The sequence below is a fragment of the Mauremys reevesii genome, linkage group 9 (assembly GCF_016161935.1).
Source record: "Mauremys reevesii isolate NIE-2019 linkage group 9, ASM1616193v1, whole genome shotgun sequence".
Lineage (NCBI taxonomy): Eukaryota > Metazoa > Chordata > Testudines > Geoemydidae > Mauremys > Mauremys reevesii.
In genome coordinates this window covers 22,706,920-22,725,283 of record NC_052631.1, presented here as the reverse complement: position 1 = coordinate 22,725,283, position 18,364 = coordinate 22,706,920, and positions in this window count along the sequence as shown.

The following is an 18,364-nucleotide window of genomic DNA, read 5'->3' as shown; positions in this document are numbered from 1 at the left end:
AGTTCCAGTGGAACTGATGCCTAGTTTGGATCTAAGCCTCAGAACACTGACTGGAGGGTGAGTAGGGATTTTGGTAGAGAAAATACAATTGTTCAAGAGAAAACACTAGATTTGTTTATAGGTAAGCTGATGACTCAAGGATTTTTTTTAGACTAGATAAAAGGAGCTGATCACTCTTGGCTATGGGTGGTGTTTTCTTCCAGGGAGCTCAGAATGCAACTAGGCTGCTTCACTATTTGGATATCAGTTAAGGATTTATTACTAGAATTGGTCTGATAATTGCTGAGCTGGGTGTGTGCAGACATAGGTTCATTAGCATCTGGAGCAGAGATTCCCATGATGCAGTGCTTCCCTGCTTTTTCTGGTCCCAGAATTCAGTGTGGTTCTTGGTTCTCCATTCTATATTCAAATTGAGATGTCTTCCTGTCTCATCTTTCATGCAGATGAGGCTAGGGGAGTTGTCTCTGCTCTCCATTCTGTATGCTAATGGGGATGTCTTAATCTTGTCACCTTTGTCAGGAGGGGTCTAGGTGTGTCTCCCAACGCCCTTCTCTGCTCTCTGCAAGTTTTTTTTTTCTCTAATGGGTTTTGGTTTAAGCAGAGTCTGGGGTGGGGGGGTCTTTCATGAGTCAGGCTGGATACTGCACCCTGGTTCCCCAAGAACACAGAGGTGTCTGGTATCAGGTGAGATTCCTTAATTCATATTTAGGCACTGCTTACTGCTGTGGTAGGCACTCACCCCTGGAGTACCTCCTTGTGTCCAAACTAGCATGTGACAACCCCCCACCCCCGAGCATCTTGGTAGCCCAATGAAGAACCACAGTTGCATCCCTGACTCTGTTTCCCCTTATAGACTATTAGTAAGTCCAATGAGGCTTGTATATAGTAAACAGTGCCCCTTTAGAAGTGTAGTTTGTTTAACCAAAGACCAAACATGGTACACAGACAGGCTTTTACTCCAGTATCCTAGCTGTGGGGTGGGAAGGGAAGGAGTATCTTAGGCTATCTCCTTCCCTCTAGCTCCTCATCAGTAAGGCCTTTTCAACCAGAGACTTTGCCTTCTGGAGTCAGGCTTCTTGCTATTACCGGGGAAAGATTCCCCCTCTGGACTCAGGAACCCCACAGAGGTCAAACCACTGTGGTTCTCTGAAGTGGCTTACAGTTCTTCTGTGATCTGGACCTTCTGCTACTGTCTGGTAAGGTCCCTTTGCTGGGAGCAGGCCTCCCTGCGGGGGCTAGGATTCATAGCTCTTCCCTGCAGGAGTACCTTTCCTAGTGAATGCCCTAACTAGATCCCCTAAAAAATCCTTCACCTTAGGAGCTTTCTCTGTGTTTCAGCTGAGCACTCAGAACCCCTTATTAATTCTAGATGTTCCTTAGCTAATTAACTGCTATCCAGCCATCTAGGCAATTAACTACTCACAGGTGGCTCAAGGTTGGCTTATTCTCCTTAGTGGAGGACGTCACAGATTTGGATGCCAGATGCCCTCATAGAGACAGATACCCTGAGACGGGCATCTATATAAAAGTGTCCTAATGGTTCATAGGTTCTCTGCACTCAGACATCCAAATGAAGTCAAGGGAAGATGCAGGAACTCAGCACATTTGAAAATCAGGCTGCTTTTATTTAGTTGCCTAAATATGGGTTCAGGATCCTACCTATAGGCATGCAGACTTGCACGTTTTGGCCCTAGTTTTCACATGGTACATTCCCATTCCATCCCATGCTTTATTCTTTGAAGCCTCATTCCTTCAAGGACAACTATCTGCGTGGGGCCACAATGAAGTCAATAAGGCTCCACTCAATCACCTATATGGTTATTCTTGCAGGACTCGGGCACAAATTATCCATGAAAAAGACAATATTGTTCTCTGTAATTTCTGCTTGCTTTGTGAATGTTCAAAGTGGGAAAAGACTAGATCCAGCGCTCATTACACATTACAATTGCATTATGTGTGTTTGACACCATTTATACTATTATTTCTATAGTTGTTTAATGAGAGGGACTAGCCTGGAATTGTGAGTCAGGAACTCCTTAGTTCTACTATTGATTTGTTGGATGGCCTTGGGCAAGTCTCTTAACCGTCCCCATCTGTAAAATAAAGATAACAAAGCTGATCTACTATTACAGACACAAAGGGACACAAATTGCCCTCCCTGGTGCTTTGGCCAAAACTTTGAGTTCCAGCTAGAGCCTAGAGGCAGAATAGAGGTTGAATCAGCTAATCTCCCAGATGACCTTGCCTCACCCCTCGCTGGCTGGTTGTGCTCAGTATCTGGACATTTTTGCATTATGATATTGTTGGTTTTTTAATTCTGAGCACCCCTGTTGGGTGTAATTGGTCCCAGGTGTTCCATGGGAATGGTTCTGGTGCCTGTCTGAGCCCTCTAGTCCGGAGGGTTAGCAGAAGCCATTTTAACTTATTTTCTCAGAGGGCACAGCTGCATCTCACACACTCATTCAGAGCCAATCTTTTGGCAGCAGGGAGTAGCTCCGTCCAACTTCCCGCTGCAGTCATGGGGAGAACTGCTTAGTGTGCCCACCATACTGCAGATCATGCAAGATTTGAGATGAGAACATTCCTGGAAGCCCTCCAAAGACACTGGAGGAGAGAGAAGTCCATCCACACAAGAAGACAAGAGTAGGTAAAAGATAATAGGAGAGGATCTGTCACAGTGCCTGTTGAAGGAGAAGGAGTGGAAAGAGACAAAGTGATTTGTGATCTAGAATGAAAATAGTGAAGGCAAGATATACTAGACAGATCCTACAAAAAACATGGACTATTCTAATATATAGTTGGCCAGTGAAGAAAGTCACAGAGCATAGTATACCAAAAGGGACAGTAAAATGGAGATTCATTGCAGATAGGGAGTGATCACATATTGCACTGCAAGTAGTCCCTACATATGTAAACAGCCCCATTGACTTTAATAGGGCTCTTTACATGATTAGCCATTTTCAGGATCAAGCTCCTGATTTTTAAATCATCTGGTAAGAAAACTGAAGCTCATGGTATTGTTGCCAAATTGATACCGTTTAATCTCAAAGCTGCACTGCTGAATGTGTCATTGTCTGGTAAATTACACAATAATTGCAAAGAAGCACTTTCAGCCATAATATATTTTAGAAAAGCACAGGAAATTCTCAACTGGTAAATAATTGTTATCTAATTACTAAAATCCTAGTCTTAGTAAATATATTAGCAAACTTGGTACCCATCCAAACATATTATTTTGTTAATATAAATAATATATTAACCATTGAACAGTCTGGACTTTGTCCAAACCACTCTACTGTAAGTGCTTTGCTAAAACTTACCAATTATATTTACTTGTCTAAACAACAGATCACATTTGTATGGGGTTTGGTTTATTTAATGTTTTACTAAACAGTTATGAAAGAACCTAGAGAGGTTTGAAGATTCACAAAAGCCACACTACACTATCTACCCAGAGTACTATAAAAAATAAGTGTTTTGTAAACATCCTGCTTGCAAAAGTAGTGACATATATGCATTAACAGTAAATAATACACTAATTAATAAGAACCCAGATATTAATGAATCAGTGGCATTCCCAATACATGTACAGATATAAAGTTTTGCCTCTTAAAGGTCACAGCTGTTTAGAGGATTAGGATAAATGAGTATGTATGGATGTGACTAGATCTAATTTTTGCCTCTTTATGTCAATATAGACACAGATTCTGCCAACCCTTTTTTTGCACAAATAATCCTGTGGAAGTCAACAGAATTGCCTGTATGTGTAATAATTTGCAGGATTGGGCACACAGTATAAGTAGTATTTTCTACATGCCTATGTGCAGTGGTTGCTATAATATTAGCAGCTGTAAATTTTCCCATATGATAAAGCCCTTCAGAATTTAACAGGGAATGAAATGGGGTGCTATAATATGTAATATATGCTGTCCTTTCTATAGATTTTACTTTATTTTTTTTTGTTCAGACAACCAATGGAACTTAGAATTCTATAGGAAGGATATTATTATAGGTTGATTTAAAATTTTTATACTGACAAATTATCATTTGCTAGTTCTATAGTGTTGTCACATCACATGCCACACTGCCATCCCTTGCTGAAGTGTTATGGTCCCCTGGCATAACTGTTTATCCTTACCTGATTGCTGCAAATCCTCACCTGCAAGTAAAAACAAATGTATATTGTCCATATGCAAGTGACCCAGGAGACTGATATATTATACAAAGGACTATAAACAATACCTCAAAGTAGATTTGTGGTATGTTGGCAATGCACTTAGCTGTACTGCGGGAGACTTGCAGGTTAATACTCTTAATATTTTCCAAGTATATAAATTGCTTGCTTTTCACTTACTTATCAAATTATTTTATCCCAATGACTAGTTAATACAGTCTTGGTTCATAGGATCCCTTAAAGTATTATTCTACTCTGAAAAGTGACTGTAAAAATGGCATAAGAATGGCCATACTGGGTCAGACCAAAGGTCCATCTAGCCCAGTATCCTGTCTTCCAACAGTGGCCAATTCCCCCCAAGGGAATAAACAGAACAGGTAATCATCAAGTGATCCATTCCCTATCCCTCAATCCCAGCTTCTAGAAAACAGAGGTGAGGGAATAGGGTTTCATATTTTTACTAATAGCATCTCCAGAAGAGATCTTTCCTGATCACAAGTAAAAATAGGCTTTTTTCCCAAAATATCATCCCTCCAAACATAACTTGGGATCGGAAAGTCAAGCTGGGTTGTTCCCTTTTTCAGGCATTATCATCAATAAAAATTCTGTAATCTGAGTTTGTTAATAACTCTGACGTAGATGCATGGGCAGATGAGACCATGAACAGAATTCTGATCACTTGCCCATAGCTATGCTAGCTTTGCAGTGCTAATGGGAGTAAAAAGTGGGAAAAATCTTATTTTAGTCACGAAAGTAAGCAGAGAATATAGAAAGGGGCTGATTCTCCATTGCCTTGAACTTTGTGTAGTCATCTACACCTGTGAAAAGTGGGTGTAAAGTGCTATCTGATCAATATGGTACCATTTTATAACCAGTTTGAACAGCTGTAAAGTGCTGCAAGGTGCAAGACAGGAGAGAATGAAGCCCAGAAGATGCAAGTCTATGGAGTAAAAGGTGCCATTTCACAGGCACTTCTCAGCTTAGAACCCCAGTAATAAGTGTGGTGAGCCTTAGTTCATTGTATCCTTTTATTGCCCTAAGAATTTTGTTAAAATTCTTGCTGCCTTTGTCTTGTTAGAATTTGGCTGGCTGATATCTACAATGATGCAATGGAAAATAATTTTGATGTACATGATGACAGTTTTGAATAGCCATCTGTATCACTTCCCTGTAATATATCTACTTCCTTCATCTTACCAGCCACCACATATCTCTAGCAGTTAAAGCCCTGATTCAGGAAAGCACTTAAGCACATACTTCATTTTAAACATATGCTGAAGTCCCATTAGCTCTTGCTTAAATAGCCCTCCTGAATGAGAATGCTTTCCAGAATTGGGGCTTTAACATCTGACACACAATCTTGATTTCTTCTTAATTTTTCCTCTTTTCTCTTATTATTAATAATTCTTTATTTATTTATTTAACTCTCATCAACTGCCTGAGGTTTTTTGGAACCATTTCTGTATTTCAAATCCTTCACCCTCTTGCCAATAGAGATAATGACTCCCAGCAGTAGAGGGTTAATACAATGCAGTTTATAATAAGCTACTTGTTCAGGTACATGCATCCTGTTCCAGGCAGCCCATCATCCACACTAATGGGACTTTAAAGAGTTCCTGCCTCTTCCACAGTAGCATAATGATTGTTGGACAGCCTGAGAGACCCATTATCTATCGTCCATACTTCTGACTCTGTCTGGTGATAATGATTTCTTAGTACAACAGTAGTGCAGTGGAATCCCACTACCTACTGCACAATTGTAATTTAACATCTTGACCAAGACAAATATAAATTGTATATCATACAACAGGGACACACAATGTATACATGGCCACCTGCTGCCAAAATAGCTTTGCTGCTTTGCCCTCCAGGACAAAATTGTGCAGGGTTTCCCTCAAAAAGTTTGATGCTGTGTAAGATTTTAAGGAAAAATGGAAAATCTGATGCATTCACCATCTCCATCTGCATACTGTACAAACAAAATGCATTTATTTTTACCCTGGTTAATAATTCTATTGAGAGTTGGATCAATTTTATGGGGAATCCATCTGAGCAGAAAAAGAAAAGGAAAACCTCTGCAGATACATTTCTATTTCCTGTGGAGGAAAACCCAAATAGCCCCATTCCATTTGATTTGAACTGTCTATCAATTGAAATAATATTCCTATTTCAGCATAAATAAGTAGTAATAGGATGCAGTTTTAAAAAGTTTTGTATTTTATTTCACTGGATTAATTTGCCTGGTGCAGAACATATTGCACAGGGAAAGCGCTACATCATATTCAAAATAAATTTAAAATGTAATTCCAAGGGGAAAGACTATTTTCAATGTGCATTAAGGATAAAATCCTGCACTCCTCCTGCAGATATGGGAGGATCAAAACATCATAGGGCCTCTGCAGTTCTGCTATGTGAGAGAGCCAGGAAGCAAAAAGACAAGCCTGCATGGACCACTACTGCCCTTACAATATGCAGTTTCTGTATGATCAAGATGCTGCAAAATAATATATATGTACACAATGCTTAGGTTAATTCACTTCTGTTACTAACACTTCATAATGTTTCTCTTGGGCATGTAATTTTAATAGCTATTACTACTTTCCAAATATCAGTCCCTGATTTTGGAGACAGGGGTGTGTGTGTGTGTGTGTGTGTGTGTGTGTGTGTGTGTGTGTGTGTGTGTAATATGCAGTGTTGTTGTAGCTGTGTGGGTCCCAGATTATTAGTAAGACAAGGTGGGTGAGGTAATATCTTTTATTGCACCAACTTCTGTTGGTGAGAGAGATAAGCTTTGGAGCTATACAGGTCTGGGAAGGTACTCAGTGTCACAGCTAAGTACAAGGTCAAACAGATAGTTTACCCATATGTAGTTAACACATATTCTGTCTGTTCTACATGCTACTTAGCTGTGACACTCTGAGTCCCTTTCCTAGACCTGAGGAAGAGCTCTGTGTAGCTTGAAAGCTTCTCTCTCTCTCTCTCTCCCCCTCCCCAACAGAAGTTGGTCCAATAAAAAGATATTACCTCATCTACCTTCTCTCTCTCTCAGGGATTCAAAGAACACAGTAACTGAAGGAGGAGGAGAAAATGAGGTGCCAATTTTCCAGTAGTCGTCCAGGAGAGGGACATCTTGCTTTGTCTGTCATTCAAGTCTGTCAAGAACAAATGCCAGTCTCCCAAAGGCTGGTCAGCCAAGATTCCAGGCAGTGAAAGAGAGATTTCATTGCTGTATTTATGTCTCTGGGAATATTAATTTCTCTGGATCCTGTAGTTAAATTGGTAGCGTCTTTATTGACATTTGTATTCTTTACTCTGAATGTTTGTGCCTTGCCCTTGTATGTTGCTAGAAGGTTCAACGTGGCAGATTTAGAGTGAGTCTCAGTTCTTCTTGGTCATAATAGGAAGCATGGGGTTGATTGCCTAGAAGCATGGCATATGGTGGCTAAATCCCAATTCAAGCATTAGCTCCGTCTCCCATGTATTTTCAGTTGGATGTAGTAATCTTCACCCTCTATCCTGTTGTGTAGTGTTGCTATGCATTGTTTAACAACTGCTGCATTCTACCCTAGAGATAGCTGCATTTCAATGATGGATAAAGTGACCTATGACCCAGCTTTCCATATGATAGGCCAGCATCCTGAAATGTTCAGGTTTCTCATTTTATCAGTCAGAGTATGTGCTCAATACATATTACTATCCTGAGTAGGAGTGCTCTGTGTTTACCAGGAACAAACAGTTCATGACTGTTCTGTGCGATGAACAGTATTTAGAGTGAAGTGAAAAGTTGAATGAGTATAGACCCTGTCAATGCTGCTGTTTTGCTCAAAGCAAATGTTAATGACACTTGTTCGGTGTTTCATGATAAACTCATTCAGACACTAAGTTACTGGGGGGAAAAAAATCTTCCACTCAGAAATATGCACGTCATTGCTGACTCAGAAGCTGGCAGTACCGACATCGGCATGCATTTTACTGAAAACTGCTTTTGATTGGCTGTTTTGCAACACTAAAATGTCTGTGTCCTAGTTTTTTATTTTGAAAATATGATCACCTTAATGATGAGTGAAGTGATCTTACTCTCCTCTCTATACGCTACTGAAGTTAATGAGTGTCCTAGAGGATTTGGCACTTTGGGATCTTTGGATGAAAGATACTTAGTGTTAAATTATTGCCATTTTACAGATGGTAGTTAACCCTCACCACACCGATACAGATAAGTATTTTCCCTATTCTGAGTGCAGTATTTTCAATAGAGATCAACAATCTGCATTGTGTATTAGTGAGGACTGGGCAAACTGATGGAGTGTCCGCCTTTCTGGGAAGGTGACAATCCTTGATGCTGCTGTTATCATTATCCTGAATGAAACTCTTAGGAACTTTAAATCCAACAAATGTGGTTACTAAATTCCAGTGAAACATTACAACAAAAGCAGACCTTCACCTGAAAAGGAAATCTAGAAGGCAAGTATTTTTTCTGTTTGGACCACCTAGAGAAAAACAAGAACACAGATAGAATGCTAAATAAAGCCAAGGTTCTAGGAGACAAATGTCCAGGCAGATTTTTTTAAATACCCATCTGAAAAAAGCTGGGTGCTACCAGGCTTTCATCTCAGTATTCCTGAGGCCGGATTTGACAGTGCTTAACCTTAACTATTACTCACTCTTGGAAAGAACACCTCCGTCTCTGTATTTTAAAAAATAAACGCTTTCTTACTCAGGGAAACTTAGTCATAAACACAGCCATTAGAAATTTTGTGGGAAAAAAACTATTTACTTTGCCCAAGAAGTTATTAGCCTTTTATATTGAGTAAAGTCTAACCTTGCAAACCCCTACACATAACAGTAATCCCATTGGTTGCCAATGGAACTGCTCATGTGAGTAAGAACTATTCCTGTTAATCATGGTCTGCAGGACTGTGTCCAAATTGTAATACCTGAAAGTCCAAAATTATGGAATGTGATGAAAAGTTTTAATAAACTTGATGTACTTTAATATCTCCAAAAAGACTCCTGTTGCATTACTAAAACAAAGAGGAAAGTTTTCCAAAGCGCCTGTGTGACCTAGGAGCCCAATTCACATTAACTTTCCTAAATTACACTTAAACTCTTATGTCATTTAGGTGCTTTTAAAAATTTTACTCTAAAAAATAACCCAAGAGGATTGGGGATCCAGAAACTTCCTGTTCTTTTCTTCAAAAACAATGTTCAGTGATCCTGAATCAATTGTCCCTGGGTTTGATTATTATAATTACTGGCACTCCTTTAAAATACAAAAAAAGAAATGAAATGAAAATCACTCAAGCCCACGTAAGCAGCAGAATATATCACAAGAGATATCATGAAACCTTTAAGAGAAGAAATTAAAGCTTTTCAGAGGTTGAGAAATTACACTGGTCTGAGGTCTGGGACTTGTAACATTTAGTCATGGACTAGAGCCAGAATATCACTGCTGATATGAGGGACTAGTGACTGAGTGATTGAATATCTCATGAACTGCCAGGGCTAGCAAGCAATGCTATAGATAGGGTTGCCAACTTTCTAGTCACACAAAACCAAACACCCTAGCCCCGCCCCATCCCTGAGGGCCCGCTCACTACATTCCCTCTCACTCACCCGCACTCAGTTTCACTGGGCTGGGGGTTGGGGTGTGGGAGGGAGCTCCAAGCTGGGAGGTGGGGCTGAGGGATTCAGAGTGTGGGAAGGGGCTGCAGGTTGAGGCAGGGGGTTGGAGTGTGGGAGGGGGTGAGGGCTTTGGACTGGGGGTGTTGGCTCTGGGGTGGGGCCAGGGAGGAGGGGTTTGGGGAGACTCAGGGCTGGGGTAGGGGGTTGGGGTGTGGGTTTACCTTGGGCGGATCCTGGTCAGCAGTGCAGCAGGCGGGCTAAGTGCAGCAGTCCCCTTACCCGTCTGCCCCAGCCTAGGCTGGGAGCAGGGCTGTGTCTCTGGGAGGGGGGAAACAGACAGGGGTAAGGGGGCCGAAGCCCACAGCTGGGGGAGGGCATGGGGCCAGGAGCAGAGCAGCGGGTAGGAGCCAGCAGCTGGGATCCCACGTGCAGGGCCAAGAGCAGAGCCCTGGCTGTGAGGGCACGGGGCCAGCAGCTGGGGCCCCAGAAGCAGAGCCCCGGGCGTGGGGCCGGCAAGCCCTGGCAGCGGAGGCCTGGGAGCAGGGGTGGGGCCGGCGCAGGACCCCAGCGCCAGTGACTGGAACCGAGCCCCACCCAGGGTGAGGTGAGGGTTGGGAGGTGGAGGGCCGGTAGCAGGGCATATGCATGGGAAGCATCCCCTGCACCCCTACTTCCCCTGCCTATGCTGGCACCGTGCTGCACGTGACCTGGAAGCAGCAAACAACCAGCAGGTCCAGCTCCTAGGCAGTGGGGCTAGGAGGCTCCATGTGCTGCTCTCGCCCACAGGCACCACCACCCTGCTCCCACTGGCTGGCTCCCAGCCAATGGGAGTGCAGAGCCCGTGCTCAGGGCGAGTGCAGCCCGCAGAGCCCCATGGCCTGCCTACCTATGAGCTGGACCTGCTGCCACTTCCAGGGCGCAGCTCGGTGCCAACCAGGACAGGTAGGGACTAACCTGCCTTAGCATCGCCAACCGGACTTTTAACAGAGTCAAAACCTGGACACCTGGTTATCTTAGCTATATGCTGTACAAAAGCTGGAATTCCCATGATTGATGTTTTAATGGTGGAATGGACAGGGTAATAGGATGGCAGTTTTTGCCTGAAACAGCCCACCCTGTTAGCAGATTTTGATCTTGATGAGAAAGGGCTATGAGTTCTGCTAGCTCAGTGAAGATGATTTATTACCCACCCCTGGGGCATAAGGGAAGTGGGAGTGGCATTCTGTGAAGAAAGGCTCTAAGGTGTGGTCTGAGCAGTCCTAAGTGTTGCCCGATTTTTAGATTATATATTAATTATATTGATTTACTTAAGACTCCCCAGTTATCACTTTGAGGTTTGACAGGTTCTTGCCCCAAGATTAGGCCCAGTTTTATTTAAATTATTATATAGTCGGGAGCCCCAATGTGCACAGTTGCAACACTTACACCATAGGAACTCTCTTATATTTATAAGTGCATTCAGCACAGTTACAAACAAACACCCCAACTTAGTAAAGTAGATAGAGATACTACAGAATGTACATTTGCACATTCATATACTTCTACCAGCCCTCGTAGAACAACCTGAAGTGTTAGCCATTGTTTTCTTATTACCATTATCTTTTCCATCACCACCAGTGGCCATTATTTTGGCACCTCCCAAGGACTACCTCTCCTTCCCCTTAAATTCTATTTTCAGCTCCCCAAATACTTGGGGTTTTCTGTTTATTTGTTCAAAGTTCATAGGCCTCAAGCCTAATGCTAATTTGCTGAAGCTAATGTCTTACAAGATACAGGCCTGTAGGTTTCTTGCATTACTGCTGAATATAATGCAAAGCAGAATATAACGCAAAGCAGTGAATATAACACAGGCAAGCTAGCCCACCAGGCTACATAAAGGAGCACTAGGAGCAGCAACTGGAGAGGATGTTTTGAATTGATCTTTATCTTATTGCTGAATTCTTTGCTCAAAAAGCCAAAACACAGGAATGAGGTGGATCTGGACTCTACATAGTGTGTGGCCTTTTGTGTTTCTACAGCAGGTTAGGTCAGGTACCTGCTCTCTGACACCTTCCTACGACGGTTGAGCCATGTAATACTGGACTTTCAAAAGCCTATCATTCTATCACCTTGCCTTTTCCACTCCATTCAGTTCCATCAGCAAAGTTGGTAGTCACTAGCTGGAATGGTTAGAGATAAAATCAGTACTGTACTCTGTATGAAAGTTTGGAATCCCAGCTTTCAAATGCCATAAAGCTTCAATCCATAGGCGCCGGAGCACCCACAGAAAAAAATTGGTGGGTGCTGAGCACCCACCAGCCGCTCCCTGTGGCCCCGCCCCACCCCTCTGCTCCAACTCACCTCTGCCACGAGTGCACTGCCACATCCTGCTTCTCCTCCCTCCCTGCCCTTGTGCCACACAGAGCTGATTCGCGGGGCAGGGAGGGAGCGGGAATGCCATGTCCTGGGGGAAGAGGTGGGGCCGGGATTTGGGGAAGGGATCCAATAGGTGCAGGGAGGGGGCGGAGTTAGGGCAGGGACTTTGGGGATGGGATTGGAATGGGGGGCGGGGCCAGGGCGGGGATGAGGTGGAGGCAGGGCAGGGCCAAGGGTGGGGAAAACGGGGGTGGGGGGTGCGGGCACCCACCAATGCCGGAGAAAGTTGGCGCCGCTGCTTCAATCTTAGATTCTTTGGGTTCATGAAAATACTGATGGCTCAAGTTAGGCTGAAATTGAAGTGGGCAGAGAAGAAAGAAAAGCATGTCTGTAATCAGAATGACCTGACTGTGAAAGCACTGAGTTCTGCTATTCTATTACAATAAGTAAAATGGAAAACACAAAACTTACTTAGCATAGGGATAAACATTAAGGCCTTGTCTACACTACAGGACTATTTCGAATCTACTTAAGTCGAATTTGTGGATTCGACCTTATGAAGTCGAATTTGTGTATCCATACTAAATACACAAATTCGAACTTCTGAGTCCACATTCACGGGGCCAGCGTCGACTTTGGAAGTGGTGCACTGTGGGAAGCTATCCCACAGTTCCCGCACTCCCCGCTTCCCATTGGAATTCTGGGATTTCCCCCCAATGCATGCTGGGGGGAAAAATGTGTCGAGGGTGGTTTTGGGTTAGTGTCGTCATTGAACCGTCAATCACGCCCTCCCTCTCTTCCTTGAAAGCGCCGGCGGGAAATCTGTTCGCGCCCTTGTCTGGTCGGTTACAGCGCAGACGCCACAGCACTGCGAGCATGGAGCCCGCTGCGATCATCGCTGCACTTATGGCCGTTGTCAACTCCTCGCACCTTATCGTCCACCTCTTCCACAGTCAGCTGCTGAGAAACCGGGCGAGAGGCTCCGGCAGCGGTGAGGAGAGTGGCACAGACCTCTCAGAAACCAGGGTACGCCGGGCAGTGGAGATCATGGTGGCAATGGGTCACGTTCATGGTGTGGAACGGCGATTCTGGGCCTGGGAAACAAGCACAGACTGGTGGGACCGCATAGTGCTGCAGGTCTGGGATGACACAGAGTGGCTGCGAAACTTCAGGATGCGTAAGGGCACTTTCCTTGAACTGTGTGACTTGCTGTCCCCTGCCCTGAAGCGCCAGGACACAAGGATGCGAGCAGCCCTGAGTGTGCAGAAGCGAGTGGCCATAGCCCTCTGGAAACTTGCCACGCCAGACAGCTACCGGTCAGTAGCGAACCACTTTGGCGTGGGCAAATCTACCGTGGGGATTGCTGTCATTCAAGTAGCCCACGCAATCGTTGAGCAACTGCTCTCAAAGGTAGTGACTCTCGGAAATGTCCAGGTCATCATAGATGGCTTCGCCGCAATGGGATTCCCAAACTGCGGTGGGGCTATAGATGGGACTCACATCCCTATCCTGGCACCAGCCCACCAGGCCAGCGAGTACATTAACCGAAAGGGCTACTTTTCAATGGTGCTGCAAGCTGTGGTGGACCATAGGGGACGTTTTACCAACATCAACGTCGGGTGGGTGGGCAAGGTTCATGACGCGCGTGTGTTCAGGAACTCTGGTCTGTTTAGACGCCTCCAGGCAGGTACTTTCTTCCCGGACCACAAAATAACGGTTGGGGATGTGCAGATGCCTACAGTGATCCTCGGGGACCCGGCCTACCCGCTAATGCCCTGGCTCATGAAGCCCTATACAGGCGCCTTGGACAGTGAGAAGGAACTCTTCAACTACCGGCTGAGCAAGTGCAGAATGGTGGTGGAGTGTGCTTTCGGACGTCTCAAGGGGAGATGGCGGAGCTTACTGACTCGCTCGGACATCAGCGAAAAGAATATCCCCGTAGTTATTGCTGCTTGCTGTGTGCTCCACAGTCTCTGTGAGAGCAAGGGCGAGACCTTTTTGGCCGCTTGGGAGGTTGAGGCAAATCGCCTGGCTGCTGTTTACGATCAGCCAGACACCTGTGCCGAGAGAATATCCCAGCGGGAAGCGATGTGCATCAGGGAGGCTTTGAAAGCGAGTTTCCTCGCAGAGCAGGGTAACCTGTGACTGTCCACTTGATTTTAAGAGAGCCTGATCACAAACCAAGTTTCCCCCACTTCCAAAGGACGTTTTAAAACTAAGGACATGTTTCAGTAATTAATAATAAATCTTTCGTTGACTTTGCATTTCTGTTTCTTGGTTGAAACATGGAAGCATTCTGTGCTGGGTAAGGTGTGCACTGATGTACAGACCGCTTGTCCAAAAGAGGACGGACAGCCTCCTGCTCCTACATAGGTCTGTGGGGTGGGGGACGGTTTACGGTGGTTGTGCATGTAGGGGGAGGGTTGCAGGAATGGGTGGGTTTGCAGGAAGGGGCGAGGTGTGCCGTCTTTGGATAGGGGTTAACATGATGGCTGTGGGTTTGGGCGTTGGAAGGGGTGAGGGGTGTTGGGGAAGGGTGAGTATCTGCCCCTGGATGAGGGCTCTTTTTGGGGCTCAGGGCACCGGGGAGGATCGTGGCTACGGTCCAAGTGCATGTGAAGGGAAGCCTGCCTTTACATTCGGGGATGGCAGGCACCAGGACCCTGGACAAGCATACACATCAAGGACAGACCCGGGGCAGCATACACCACACAGACTGTCCCTGGTGCCTAGTGACTGCAGTCTGTGTGTGCCCTGCAGTTGACCCTGCACCCAAGTCTGTACCATGGCACTGTGGGCTATGCACTGCAATTACAATTCCCCCCCACACACACACACACACACAGAAAGTCTTCTGACACGAGAAACGTGACGGAAACAGTGAGTAACACCAAACCGCTTTTAATAATGTAGTACACAGTGGGGGGTTTAAACTTGGAGTTGGGACTGGTTGATGCTGTAAGGAAAGAGCTTGTACAAATTTACAGCGCGAGAGTTGTCTCGAACATTATCGGTCTGCTGCGGTGCAGGGACAGTTCTCACGGCCCCTACCGCCCCTCCTTCTTGTAACTTTGGGTGAGGGGGGGACAGGACTTCTTGGCGTTGGAGGGCGGTTGCAGATGCACTGCAGGGGGGCTCTCTCCTCCTGCCTGCGGTCTTGCAGAACATCTACAAGGCGCCGGAGCATGTCCGTTTGCTCCCTCATTAGACCAAGCAGCGTTTGAGTCGCCTGCTGGTCTTCCTGCCGCCACCTATCCTCCTGTTCCATGTGTGTGCGATGCTGCTGACACAGGGTCTCCCTCCACTGTCTCTGCTCTGCCGCCTCCGCTCTGGAGCAGGCCATCAGTTCCTGGAACATGTCGTCCCTAGTCTTTTTCTTTCGGCGTCTAATCTGAGCCAGCCTCTGCGAGGGGGATGCCGGGGCAGTCCGGGAAGGAGCCGAAGCTGTGTGATGCGAAAAAGTAGGTGATTTCCTTGAACACATACATGTTTGCCAACAGTAAACACAGTCTAGTCAGTTTCAGTTAACAAGACCAAAGAGGGAACCAAGTCTCAGGAGATCTCAGAACTAGTCCGAGATTTCGGAATACGCTCTAATTGGCGGCGCCATTGCACTGGATAGCGCACAAGCGAGGAGAGACAGCTGCATCCCTCTTGCACAAAGTCCTGGTAAGCCTTACAGTACATACTGCTTATCAGTTAGTGGTTAGCTGTGCTCTCCTGCTAAAGGCAATGTGCAAAGCAGAAAGGATGAGCCTTTTGCAGCCCCTCCTGCCAGTGCAGCCCCTCCTGCCAGGGAAAGATCACTGTATGCTTTTCCTCTGTGGCCTCCAACACGTGGCTGTTAAGCGAGGGTCATTCTTATGCAAAGTAAAAGTCTGTTAAGCGAGGGTCATTCTTATGCAAAGTAAAAGTCTACCATTCACAATAGTAACAGTACACTAATTCCCCTAATTAGATGCAGCACTTCCAGAACGACATTACCCTGAGGCGTGTCACTCGGACTCAGAGAGAGCGGATGCTAACAGAAGCCCTGCACAGACCAGGACCATACGCTGCCATGCTTGTCGAGGCGATGCTTCCCCTTTACCTTAGGATGGCCTGGCGCGGAAGAGTGTGCTTCCACGGAGCACCCAATAAGGCACCTCTCCCAAAGAACCTCCTGCTGAGGCTTTTCCAGCTGCTCTCTGAGAGCTTTTTTGAACTGTCCCCAGAGGATTATTGCTCGATTCCTATATGTGTAGACCTACTTTTTGTATAGTTTGATATTTAAAAATTTTTATATAGTATTTCTATTTTTTATATACCTGTTTCTTAAAAAATAAATGTTTCCCTGTTTGTAGCACTTACCGCCTTCCCCTGATTCCGAGTCCGGGTTAACGGGCGGGGACGGTTGGTAGGGGATCTCTGTGAGGGTGATGAAGAGATCCTGGCTGTCAGGGAAAGCGGGAGTGGGTTCGCTGTCGCCTGCGCCGTCCTCAAAAGACCCTTCCTCATCTTCCCCATCGGCGAACATCGAGGAGGAACTGTCCCGGTACACTATTCCGTCCTCGGAGTCCACCGTCACTGGTGGGGCAGTGGTGGCAGACCCACCTAGAATGGCATGCAGTGCCTCGTAGAAGCGGCATGTCTGGGGCTGGGCTCCGGAGCGTCCGTTTGCCGCTCTGACTTTTTGATACCCTTGTCTTAGGTCCTTCACTTTCACGCGGCACTGCATCGCATCCCGGCTGTATCCTTTCTCTTTCATGGCTTTCGAGACCTTCTCGAAGGTCTTCGCGTTCTGCTTGCTGGAGCGCAGCTCGAGCACAGACTCCTCGCCCCACACAGTGATCAGATCCATGACTTCCCTGTCAGTCCATGCTGGGGACCGCTTTCTATTCTGGGATTGCCTGGACTCCTCTGCTGGAGAGCTCTGCATCGTAGCAGGTGCTGCGGAGCTCGCCCCGATGTGCAACCAGACCGTCAGATTCAAACCGCCCAGACAGGAAAATGAATTCAAATTTTCGCGGGTCATTTCCTGTGTGGCTGGCCAGAGAATCCAAGCTCGGACTGCTGTCCAGAGCGTCAACAGAGTGGTGCAGTGTGGGATAGCTCCCGGAGCTACTAAGTTCGATTAGCATCCACACCAAGCCTAATTCGAGCTAGCCATGTCGAATTTAGCGTTACTCCACCTGCCGGGGTGGAGTACCAAATTCAAACTAAAGAGCCCTCTAGTTCGAATTAAATGGCTTCCTGGTGTGGACGGTTGAGCGGTTAGTTCGAATTAACGCTGATAAATTCGAATTAAAGTCCTAGTGTAGACCAGGCCTAATTTGCTCTGTGCTTTTATCTCTACTTTTGTTTTATACCTGAGATTTATTTTTTTCCCCCTTACCTGGGGCAGTGTAGTTCCCATTGAACATGGAATTGGAAGTGTTTTTGAGGTCAGTGACAGCAATATGGAACTCTCATGAGGCCTGATCCTGTGAGATGCGGAGTTCCTCCTGCAAGATATTGAGCACCCTCAGCTTCTACTGACTTCAAAAGGGAGTTGAGGGCTCTCAGCACCACACAGGATCAGACCATATATCATTAAAACATAAACATGAGCATAAACATTCAGGCACACTGGACCAGAACAAAGTCTGTAAATAATTAATTGAACTGAGACAGCTCTAGTAGTTATAATGAACAAAGAAGCTGAGAGAGCTCTAACATTTAACATAATTTTTATTGAAATTAAAAAGAATATTAATACTAGAGTTGTCTTGACTTGTTTAATTATTTACAGACTTTGTTCTGGTGTGATATGCCTGGAGGTTTTCCCTAAATTGATGATGAAAACAAACATTACTTTGACAATAGTGAAAAAGTCACTTAATTTTGGGCACCAGGACAATTGTTGGGGCTTTGACAGCTGCACACATGCAAACCCAACAGAGATCAAACTGTAGCTCATTTTCAAAAACACACATACAAATAATGGCTGTGCTATTAATTTTTTTTTAGTGAATCAGGCAATTCAGAAAATAAAAATACCATAAAACCCAAATACATACTTGATTCAGTTGCCCACTTGACAGGGAAAACATCACTGAGATTGAAGAGAGATGTTTGGCACACTGGAAAGGAATTAACATGAGACTTGGTCTTTTGAAAGCCAGGTTGTAAAGAGAGCTTAACCTGAACCTGGCCAATATAGCTAGGGTAAAAATAAAAAGAGTGAGGGAGACC